Here is a 10,231-nt window from a genome sequence, read left to right on the forward strand (position 1 = left end):
ATTTGAGTTGAAGCTGGTGGTGATTCTCTGTGCAAAGAATTTCGAAAGCGGAATGGAGAGGAAGGAGCATCGGTCTGGTAGATGTCAAAGAACAGAGCCTGAAGGATTGGACCTTGCATTGAGAGATGAAGGTGTGAGGAAAGCTTTCAAGGATGCTGGCTGTTGGAATTTCTGTGAGAAGCTGCAGGGTGGCCATTCTCAGGTAACAAAAGAGTTTGCCTTGAACTTTACAGGTTTAAATTCTAAAGTATCTATGTTAGAATTTCAAGTATCCCCAGAGGCAATTGCTAATGTAACTGAGATTCCAAGAGGGGGGCAAGAGTGGTTTAAAAACATTAAATTTGATTTGAACCACTGCAAAGAATTTCTTAAAGAGGCATATGTGAATGAGGATTTAACAAAGGCTGTGCCTAGAAGCTATGTTAAGGAGCACTATGCTCTGCTTCTTACATGTATTCAAAAGTATTTAACCTGTGAGGGTAGATATAACAAGGTTTACTCCTATCACTTTAAGTTGTTGCTGCATTTTACTGGTAAAGCATCCATAGATATTCCATTTTATTTGTTTCGTAGCCTCAGCAAGATGTGAAACAAAGCCCTGAGGAGGGAGATTGCAAATTTAAAAGCACAACTAGGTTAACTAGCTGCTCATTGATGGTGAGAGAGGTCATTTTCTAAATTTTGGCAAATTTTGTTAAAGCTCCATCGTTTTGAAGGCATATAGGTCTCTGCCACCTGTAAAGAAGATTTAAAAAATTAGAAGTTCAAGCAAAAAATTCCTTACTGCAAATACACTCTGTTTTAGCAAAAAACAACAGTTTCATAGCGCGCTACGAAAGTGTTGTAGGTGCTGTTTTTGGATGAATACAAACAGTTTAATGGTAAGATCAGCAATTTTTTAAGGAAACGCCTAAGGAACATAAGGGAGACCACATGAGGCTATCCTAGCCATTCAGATAATGACAAGTGTGCCTTTTTGTAAAGGTGAAATATTTTGTCTCAAGTTAAAACTTTTATAAAGGTACTTTATGACCAGTTAGGGTTTGGCAGAAATGGAATACGAGGAGTATTGTTTTGTTTTATACACATGTCCATCAACGAAGCCTCCAACACATCTGAAATATGGTGATGCTCATAAATTTTGGGGTATTAAAGAGCTGGGAACATGTTGCTTAACTTTCGAAGGATGGTGGGAGACAGGGACCGGGAAAACAGGGGTTTGTTCTTATGATCAATGAACCATTAGCGCATTCAGTATCCAATGCTAACCTTGTTCATTGCATCCACTTCTCAGTTATCTCGGCCAAACTGAAAGGAGACAGGTGTCCAAGAGCAAAGAAGGATCATGATACGAGGAAGATAGAATTAGATATGTAGTTTAATTAGCACTCTTTGTAATTATAGTGAGCACTTAATGTATTTAATGAATTAGTTAATTGGTAGATAGGGGTAATTAGTAATAGTCTTCGAGCTCCCCTCATGCTAGAGGAGGAAGCTCATAGTGGTTAAGGTTGTATCTCTATATATAGATCAGACTTTGATGTAATGGGGGTTGGATGTTTTGGAGAAGACTGTTTTTGGTTTATGTATAAACAAATTTCTGTAATGCAAATGACTGTGTTTTCTTCTCAGGATTCACAATGGATCTTCTTGTTCAAATGTGTGATGGTATTCTTTCTTTAAGGTTCTTTTACAGTTTTGTTAATGCATAATCACTCAGAACTCATGAATCATGCTCTGACTTCCTGTATGCCTTGGCAAACTGTGGTTTCAAAGTTATGTTTGAACATATAGATGTAAAGTGCCCTGATTACTATGAAAAGATAGTGTTTTGTTTGCTGAGATATGAGAGACTCCATAAGCCCAATGGGAATCAATTCAATGTTGTCCAGCCAGCTTATTTTTCATGTGTCTTATAAGAGTTAGCCATCTTTTCTTGTCATTAGTCAATATTCATAATCTGTGAGAGAGCCCTCTCAGACTAAGGAAGCTAAGCCTTAGTCCAAAGCCTGGTTTGAAATAGTTACACAGAATCTTGCTGATTGGCAGCCTTCAGTGCTTGATTTTGTGATAACACCATCAAAGCCTTAAATATTTTTTGGAGCAACCTCGCCACAACAAAATAAATGGCTCGCCAAAATGTTGGGATATGATTATGAGATAATTTACAAGAAATTGCGTGAAAATGTCGTAGCAGATGCTTTATCACGCCAATTTGAGGAGGAAAGCACCCTGCTCGCAATCTCCCTTCCCATTCCAGAATGGATTGAAGAGGCTCGCAAGGAATGGTTTTCACATCCCTTGCTCTCCCAACTCATTAATAAATTGTAGGCGGATTCGAATTCCACAGCGGGCTACTCTTGGCAGGATGAGATTCTTTGCTACAAGGACAAAGTAGTGATATCACCAACATCCACCCTCAAAAGTCGCATTTTGGCGGAGTTGCACTCATCTCCCACTACAGGCCATTCAGGCTTTCAGAAGATTTATGCTCGCACTCAACGTTCATTCTTTTGGATAGGCATGAAAAAGGAAATTCTTACTTTTGTAGTTGAGTGTGACGTGTGTCAGCGCCAAAAAGGAGAAACAGTCAAATCCCCAGGCACATTACAGCCATTGGCCATCCCGGCCTCAATCTGGACGGAGGTTTCTATGGACTTCGTTACGGGTCTTCCAAAGTCAGGCAACAAGTCAGTCATCATGGTGGTTGTGGACAAACTTTCTAAGTATGCTCATTTTTGCGCCCTACCCCATCCTTTTACACCAACTTTGGTGGCTCAATCTTTCATGGATCAGATCTTCAAATTGCATGGCATGCCCACTTCCATTGTGTCTGATCGTGACCCGATCTTCACCAGTAACTTTTGGCAGGAACTCTTCAGGCTACAAGGTACCCAACTACAACTCAGTACTTCCTATCATCCCCAAACTGATGGTCAAACTGAAGCAGTCAAGAAATGTCTAGAGACCTACCTTAGGTGTTTCACTTCAGAAGAGAAACATCTATGGGTACAGTGGTTACCTCTAGGCGAATGGTGGTATAACACTAACTATCATGCCATCACCAAGATGACTCCATATGAAGCAGTATATGGTCAACTCCCTCCTTCACCTACTTCTTATATCTAGGGATGCTCGAAGGTACAAGCAGTGGATCAAATCCTACAAAATCGCACAAACATGTTGGCCCACCTCAGAGAGAATCTCCATCAAGCTAAAAAACCGCATGAAGCAACAGGCAGATCAACATCGTTCAGAATGCAAATTTGAAGAAGGGGATAAGGTATTCTTGAGGCTGCAACCATATAAGCAAACAACCCTCAAAGACAAGGGTTGTCAGAAATTATATCCAAAATTCTACGGACCATATCAAGTACTTCATCGCATCGGAGAAGTAGCCTACAAGCTAGCTTTGCCACCCACTGCAAAAATCCATCCAGTCTTCCGTGTCTCATGCCTCAAGAAAGTGGTTGGGAACCATTGCCGAATTCAAACCAGTCTACCGGAATTGGATGAAGAAGGTTCAATCTGGCTCCAACCTGAACAGGTTCTTAACACGCGAGAATGGCACCTGTGCGATTGCATGATCAAGGAAGTCCTCGTCAAGTGGAAAGACACCTCTCCAGAAGATGCGACCTAGGAACCAGCCACTGCCCTTCAGCAGTTTCCACAGCTTCAGCCTTGAGGACAAGGCTATTTTTATGGGGGAGGGCATGTTAGGGTCCAACCCTAACCCCCTTATTTATGTAATAGGGTCGAGTCATAGTTATAATTAAGTAAAGAGTCAATAAAGCCCATATTAATAATTGTAAGTGGTTGACCCGCATTTAAGAAGGGACCACAGTTAGTTGCAAATGGGCCATGGTATTAGATAGATGGTATTAATAAGAGCCATGGTACTGACCCATGGTATTGCATGTATGAATCCTATATAAAGGATAAAAACTCCCCTCGAGGAGTGTCGTGTCCTATTTTGTAATTAAGCCCAGCTCTATTGGAGGTTGCCCCCTCGAAGAGGCAAGTGAACATTGCTTTCATTTTTGAATAATAAAATGCGTGCTGTTATTTCTTATTGTTATGTGTTCTGGGTATATTTCTTCGCATATTTGGTATTCTGGTATCTTCTCGTAGGTTAAGAGCATAACATGTCACATGTCTTATCCTGTGTTACATTAATTCCTATAAACAACGAAAAATATTGAAATTTGTGTTAATTGAATTATATGTAAATGAACAATGTCGAGAAGAACTGTTGAGAGATTGAGAGGGGGTGGTGTCGAAAACGATTAGGAAGTTCCTTATGAATGAAACCCAACTTCTTTGGGCGCATGCTAAAATACCTCTCCCGTGAAAGTTTCAGAATGGATCTCAAAGGTGGTTTCATGTAGTGAAGATGAAATATGTAGGCGGTTTTAGGCAAGGGCATAGTTTGGTTGTGGACACACCACCCTCAATTAAAATGTGATAGGATAGAGTGCCCCCGTGGTGAACTAGGCCCGTGGATGGACGAGCCATTTGGATTGTGTTGCATCCTTGCTGTCCAATGTGAACGCACTTTAAAGCAAACCCCTTTGTTAATTCTTGTCAAGCCAGAGGGGTCCTGCAATGACGGTGGACTATTAGATTGGATCGCCTTGCGTTCATGTCATTGGAAACAAATCTACAATTAACGTAGGCAAAGTTGCCCAAAGGGTCATGTCCTGTGGAATTTGTATAGGATTGTGGATCACCTAGTAAGTGCTAAGGCGCCACAAGGAGAGAAAAAGGTTTCGCTGCATCAGTTACTCAATTATGGGAGAGGATATTATTGCCCAACTCATATTATAATATGCACCAAAATTTGTAGTTATCTTATGGAGTGACTTAATAAGTGGACAAAATCAATTTTAAGGTGAATATTTTTTTTAGTTGAGGAAAAAAAGTAATTAACAAGCTTCAATTTAATAAATATATTACTCATGGATGAGAGAGGAGATTATCACTTAATCCACATTCTAATATGCACCCAAATTTATAATTATCTTATGGAGTGACTTAAAAGGTGGACAAAATCAACCTTTAAGATACATGTTTTTTTAGTAGAGGTGAAGTTTTAAGTAACAAAATTCAACTTAGAAATATATTACTGGTTAATGGGAGAGGAGACTATAACTCAATTCATATTCTAATATGCACCTAAATTTATAATTATCTTATGGAGTGACTTAATAAGTGGACAAACTCAACCTTTAAGGTGAACTATTTTTTTTAATGAGAGCAAAGTTTTAGTTAACATACTTCAACTTGGAAATATGTTTATGGGATAGGAGATTATCCCTCAATTCACATTCTAATATGTACCTAAATCTATAATTATCTTTTGGAGTGATTTAATAAGTGGACAAAGTCAACCTTTAAGGTGAAATGTTTTTTTAATAGAGGAAATGTTTTGATTAATGAACTTACTCCACTTTTAAGACGAAAGCCTTTTTTTAATGGAGAAAATGTTTTGATTAACAAACTTATCAATTTTTAACAAATTTAATTTAATTATCAAGTAGTTATTAGGTGGATGGTATAAATTAATATCCATGAAATATGTTAGAATATTTTTAGTAATAATCACTAATAAAAAGATAAGATTTCTCTCAAATTTAGTCATATATATATATATATTGGGCATGTGGTACTGACAACCCATAGTATTAGCGCATGGTATTGTAGCAAAGACTATTTACAAGTTACGAATTTCTCTCATAAAGTGGAGGTGAATCTCCATGGTTAATAATATTATTACATATTTTTTGAAATGTATATATTAATTATTTTATGATTTGATATCTCTCAGCATTTAATGACCATTTAATTTATATGATTGTATTGATTACCTTATGGAGTGACTTAACAAGTGAATAAAATCAGATTTTAAAATGAATGTTTCTTTTTTTTTTAATAGAGACAATTTTAATTAGCAAAATTCAACTTAAAAATGTATTACTCATTTATAAAAAGGATATTATCACTCAATCCACATTCTAATACACATCTAGATTTAAAATTATCCTATGTAGTGACTTACTAAGTAGACAAAGTCAATCCTTAATGAACCAAAACCAAAAGGAAAAGCTCCAAAGTCAAAAGTAATCATAAAAAATGAGAAACTATAACCGTAAGACCTATTTGAAAGAGAATCTTACGTAAAATGTAGTTGAATTTGTCCACTGATTAACCAACTTTTATATTTAAATTCATTTAGGGCAAAAATAGTTAAAGTGGACCACCTGAACCTACCTATAATTTTATTTTAGAAAATTTAAAAATTTTAAATTATTTAAAAATTTCAAGTCAATTTTTATATTTAAAATAAAAAATATATTTTTAAAAAATTAATAATATATATATATATATAGATATATATATTTAATTAATATTTTTAAAAAATAAAATTATCTATTTATTTAAAATAATTTTTAATATTTGATTTTTTTAAATAATTTAAATAAAAACTATCAACCTTCCCAGATAATTTAGGCGCGGATACTAGACTCCAAGAAATACATATCCTTACTATTATAGGCCATAACACCCAATTAATTGAATGTCGGTGGGACTACTCAAATGTGGGCATTTCCTTATGAGAAGATTGTATATATATATATATATATATATATCTAAAGGGTTTGTGGTTCTTGGAGTTCACTGGTTTATTGTCGTGGAAGAAAACTTCCTTTCTTGAGGTTCACTGGTTTGTTGCGGCGGAAGGAGAATTTTCTTTCTCAGAGTTCACTAGTTTGTTGCTGCCTCAGGAAAATTTTCTTGAGGTTCAGTCGTTTGTTGCTGCCGAATTAGGAGAGCAGAAGCACTTGTTGCCGTTAACCCGAGGCTAGCTCTTTTCAAGGGGTAGAAGATGAATATGTGGAACTACGTTGTAAGTGTCCATAAGCCCACTGCTGTGACTCATTGTTGCGTGGGCAACTTTACTGGTCCTCGCGACATTAATCTCATCATTGCAAAAAGCACCTGGATTGAGATCCATTCTCTCTCCTCTCAGGGTTTACAAAAAGTTCTACAAGTACCAATCTATGGCCGAATCGCAGTGCTTGAACTGTTCCGACTTGCTGGGGAGCAGCAGGATTCTCTTGTTATTTCCACAGAAGAATACAAGTTGAGTGTTGTTCAGTGGAATAACAACGGGGGCCGTGAGCTTATTACCAGGGCTGTCGCAGATGTCTGGGATTTTGTCGCAAATGTCTGGGATTTTGTCGCGATCCCTGTCAAGAATGGATATGAGATCGGTATGGTTGATCCGGATTGTCGAGTCATTGGACTCCACCTCTATCATGGCGTATTTACAATTTTAGCATATGATGGTGTTGCAGGAGTTACACACGCTTTCGATATCATGCTGGACAGAACTGTTGAAGTTGTGGATATCAAGTTCTTGTATGGTTGTTCAAAGCCCACAATTGCTGTGCTATACCAACAACTTCAACAGTATGGAGATGAACTGCAAGTAAGAACATACGAGGTAGATGTAAAAGGCAGGGATTTTAAGGAGATGCCCTGGTCTGTGCCCAATTTAGACCATGGTGCCCGTATGTTAATACATGTTCCCATGCCTTTTGGAGGTGTTATTATTATTGGTGAGAAGACCATTGCTTATTTCAGTCCCTCTCCCTCTGTAGTATTCAAAGCTGTTCCCACACCCAACTCAATGACTATCATTCAGGCTTATGCCAAAGTCCATGATTCTCAATATCTGCTCGGTGACCACATGGGTCACCTTCACTTGCTTTCTCTCATTCATGAAAAGGGAACGGTTACTGGTCTCAATATAGATCTGCTAGGTGACACATCTGTTGCTTCAACAATCTGTTATTTAGAGAATGGATTTGTGTACATTGGGTCTGATGAAGGAGATTCACAACTTGTCAAACTGCATCTTCCCCCGGATTCTATATATGGATCAGTGGGATTTTCAGTTGTGGAAACATATGTTAACCTTGGTCCAATCGTGGACTTTTGTGTTGTTGATCATGGTGGACAAGAACACGTCGTGACTTGTTCTGGAGGATTCAACCATGGCTGCCTTCGCATTCTCAGGAGTGGCATACGAATCAACGAGCATGCAGCTGCAGAGTTTGCAGATGTAAAGGGAATGTGGCCATTAAGAGCTTCTTCGACTCGTGACGATTTCGACACTTATTTGGTGCTGAGCTTTCTTGGTGAGACTCGTGTACTTGCCATTAACTCAAATGATGAGCTAGAAGAAACACATGAAATACAAGGATTTGTCCTTCATGCTCCTTCCTTATTCTGTCAAGATGCTATTCATGACCAGCTTGTTCAGGTAACAGCAAGTTCTGTGAGATTAATGAGTGCGTCTTCTGGACAGCTATTGTCTGAATGGAGAGCCCCCACCGCCACAGGATTGTCTATAACAGTAGCCACAGGTAGTGCTACCCAGGTTTTGTTGGCCACTCGAGGGTGTAATATTGTCTACTTGGAAATTGGAGAGGGATCCCTAACACTGAAGGGACATAAAAAGATTGAGTATGATGTATCTTGCATGGACATAACTCCTATTGGTCAGGATAGTAAACGGAGTGAATTGGCAGCTGTTGGACTATGGAAAGACCAAAGTATCAGAATTTATTCTCTTCCTGATCTGAAACTCATTCAAAGTCTCCAATTTGCCGAGAATGTTGTTACCCGGTCTGTTTTATTTTGTAAATTTGAAGGGATTTCATACTTGCTGTGTGGGCTTGGGGATGGGCACTTATATAACCTAAAATTGAATGTGAGCAGTGGGGTGCTTTCTGACGGGGAAAAGAAAAAGATTTCCTTGGGTACCAAAGGAATAAATCTGAGGACTTTTCGTCATGAGAATGCAACCCATGTGTTAGCGTTAGGTGACAGGGCCACAGTTATTTGCAGTAGTAACCTGAGGTTGGCGTATAGTAATGTGAGTGTGGGAGAAGTTAATCATATGTGTTCTTTCCATTCAAAATCTTTCCCTAACAGCATTGTGGTTGTAAAGGAAGACATGCTTTCTTTTGGTTCAATCGATAATATTCAGAATATTTACATCTCATCAGTTCATCTCGAGGAACACCCATATCGTATTTGCTATCAAGACAAGTCTGGAACATTTGCCATCTGCAGCATGAAGTATGGTTATGATGAAATGCAAAAACACTTCATTCGTCTCTTAGATGAAAAGACATTTGAAAATATTTCATCATATCCACTGGACATGTATGAAGAAGGTTGTTCAATCCTCAGTTGCTCATTTACAGATGATCATAACACTGTCTATTGTTGTGTTGGGACAGCTTATCGGTATCCTGATCAGGAAACTATATTTATTAAGAAGGGCCGAATTTTGGTCTTTTCGGTTGGAAACAGACAACTGCGTCTGGTTACAGAGAAGGAGACAAAGGGAGCTGTATACAATCTCAATGCTTTTAATGGAAAATTAGTTGCAGGAATCAACGAAAAGATTGACTTGTACAAATGGATGATCCGTGATGATGTTTCCAGGGAGCTGGAGTTTGAATGTGGACATCCCGGGCATGTGCTTGCACTCTGTGTAAAAACTCGTGGGGATTTTATCTTAGTTGGTGATTGTGTACAATCTATGTATTTGTTGGTATACAAGAATATTGATGAGAGGGGAGGCATATTAGAAGAGAAGGCTCACGATTATAGTGCAAACTACATGACTGTTGTAGAATTTCTGGATGATGATACGTACGTTGGTACAGATCAGAAAGATTTCGACATTTTTGTGGTGAAGAAAAAGAACGATGCTGCAATTGATTCGGAAGAGGAAAGAAAATTGAAACTTGAAGGTGAATACCATCTTGGAGCTCTTGTTAACCAGTTCAGGCGTGCATCTTTAGCTCAGCCCTTGCCCTTGTATGGGAATACCATTCCTACAGTAATATTTGGAACAACTAATGGTATGATTGGTCTTATTGCATCACTTCCAGAGGAGCAATATCAAATTCTTCAAAAGCTGCAAATGCATCTTGTGAACGTAATAAGAGGAGTAGGAGGCTTAAACCATGAGCAGTGGAGGTCATTCAACACTGGTGACACAAGAAATGTGAAACAGTTGCTGGATGGCGATTTCATTGAGTCTTTTCTGGATCTCAACAGCCAAAGGATGAGCGAAATTGCAACTGCCATGACCATTCCTATTGATGAGTTATGCAAGATGGTGGAATACCTTGCCAGCTTACATTGA

General features: G+C 38.3%; 1 pseudogene; it reads left to right on the forward strand.

Annotated features, from left to right (window-relative positions):
• The first annotated feature begins 6,886 nt into the window (after nt 1–6,886).
• Nucleotides 6,887–10,231, forward strand: LOC149146999 (DNA damage-binding protein 1a pseudogene; annotated as a pseudogene).

This window comes from Pinus tabuliformis, chromosome 9 (assembly GCF_031772625.1).
Source record: "Pinus tabuliformis cultivar Carrire ecotype Pingquan chromosome 9, CPIR1, whole genome shotgun sequence".
Lineage (NCBI taxonomy): Eukaryota > Viridiplantae > Streptophyta > Pinopsida > Pinales > Pinaceae > Pinus > Pinus tabuliformis.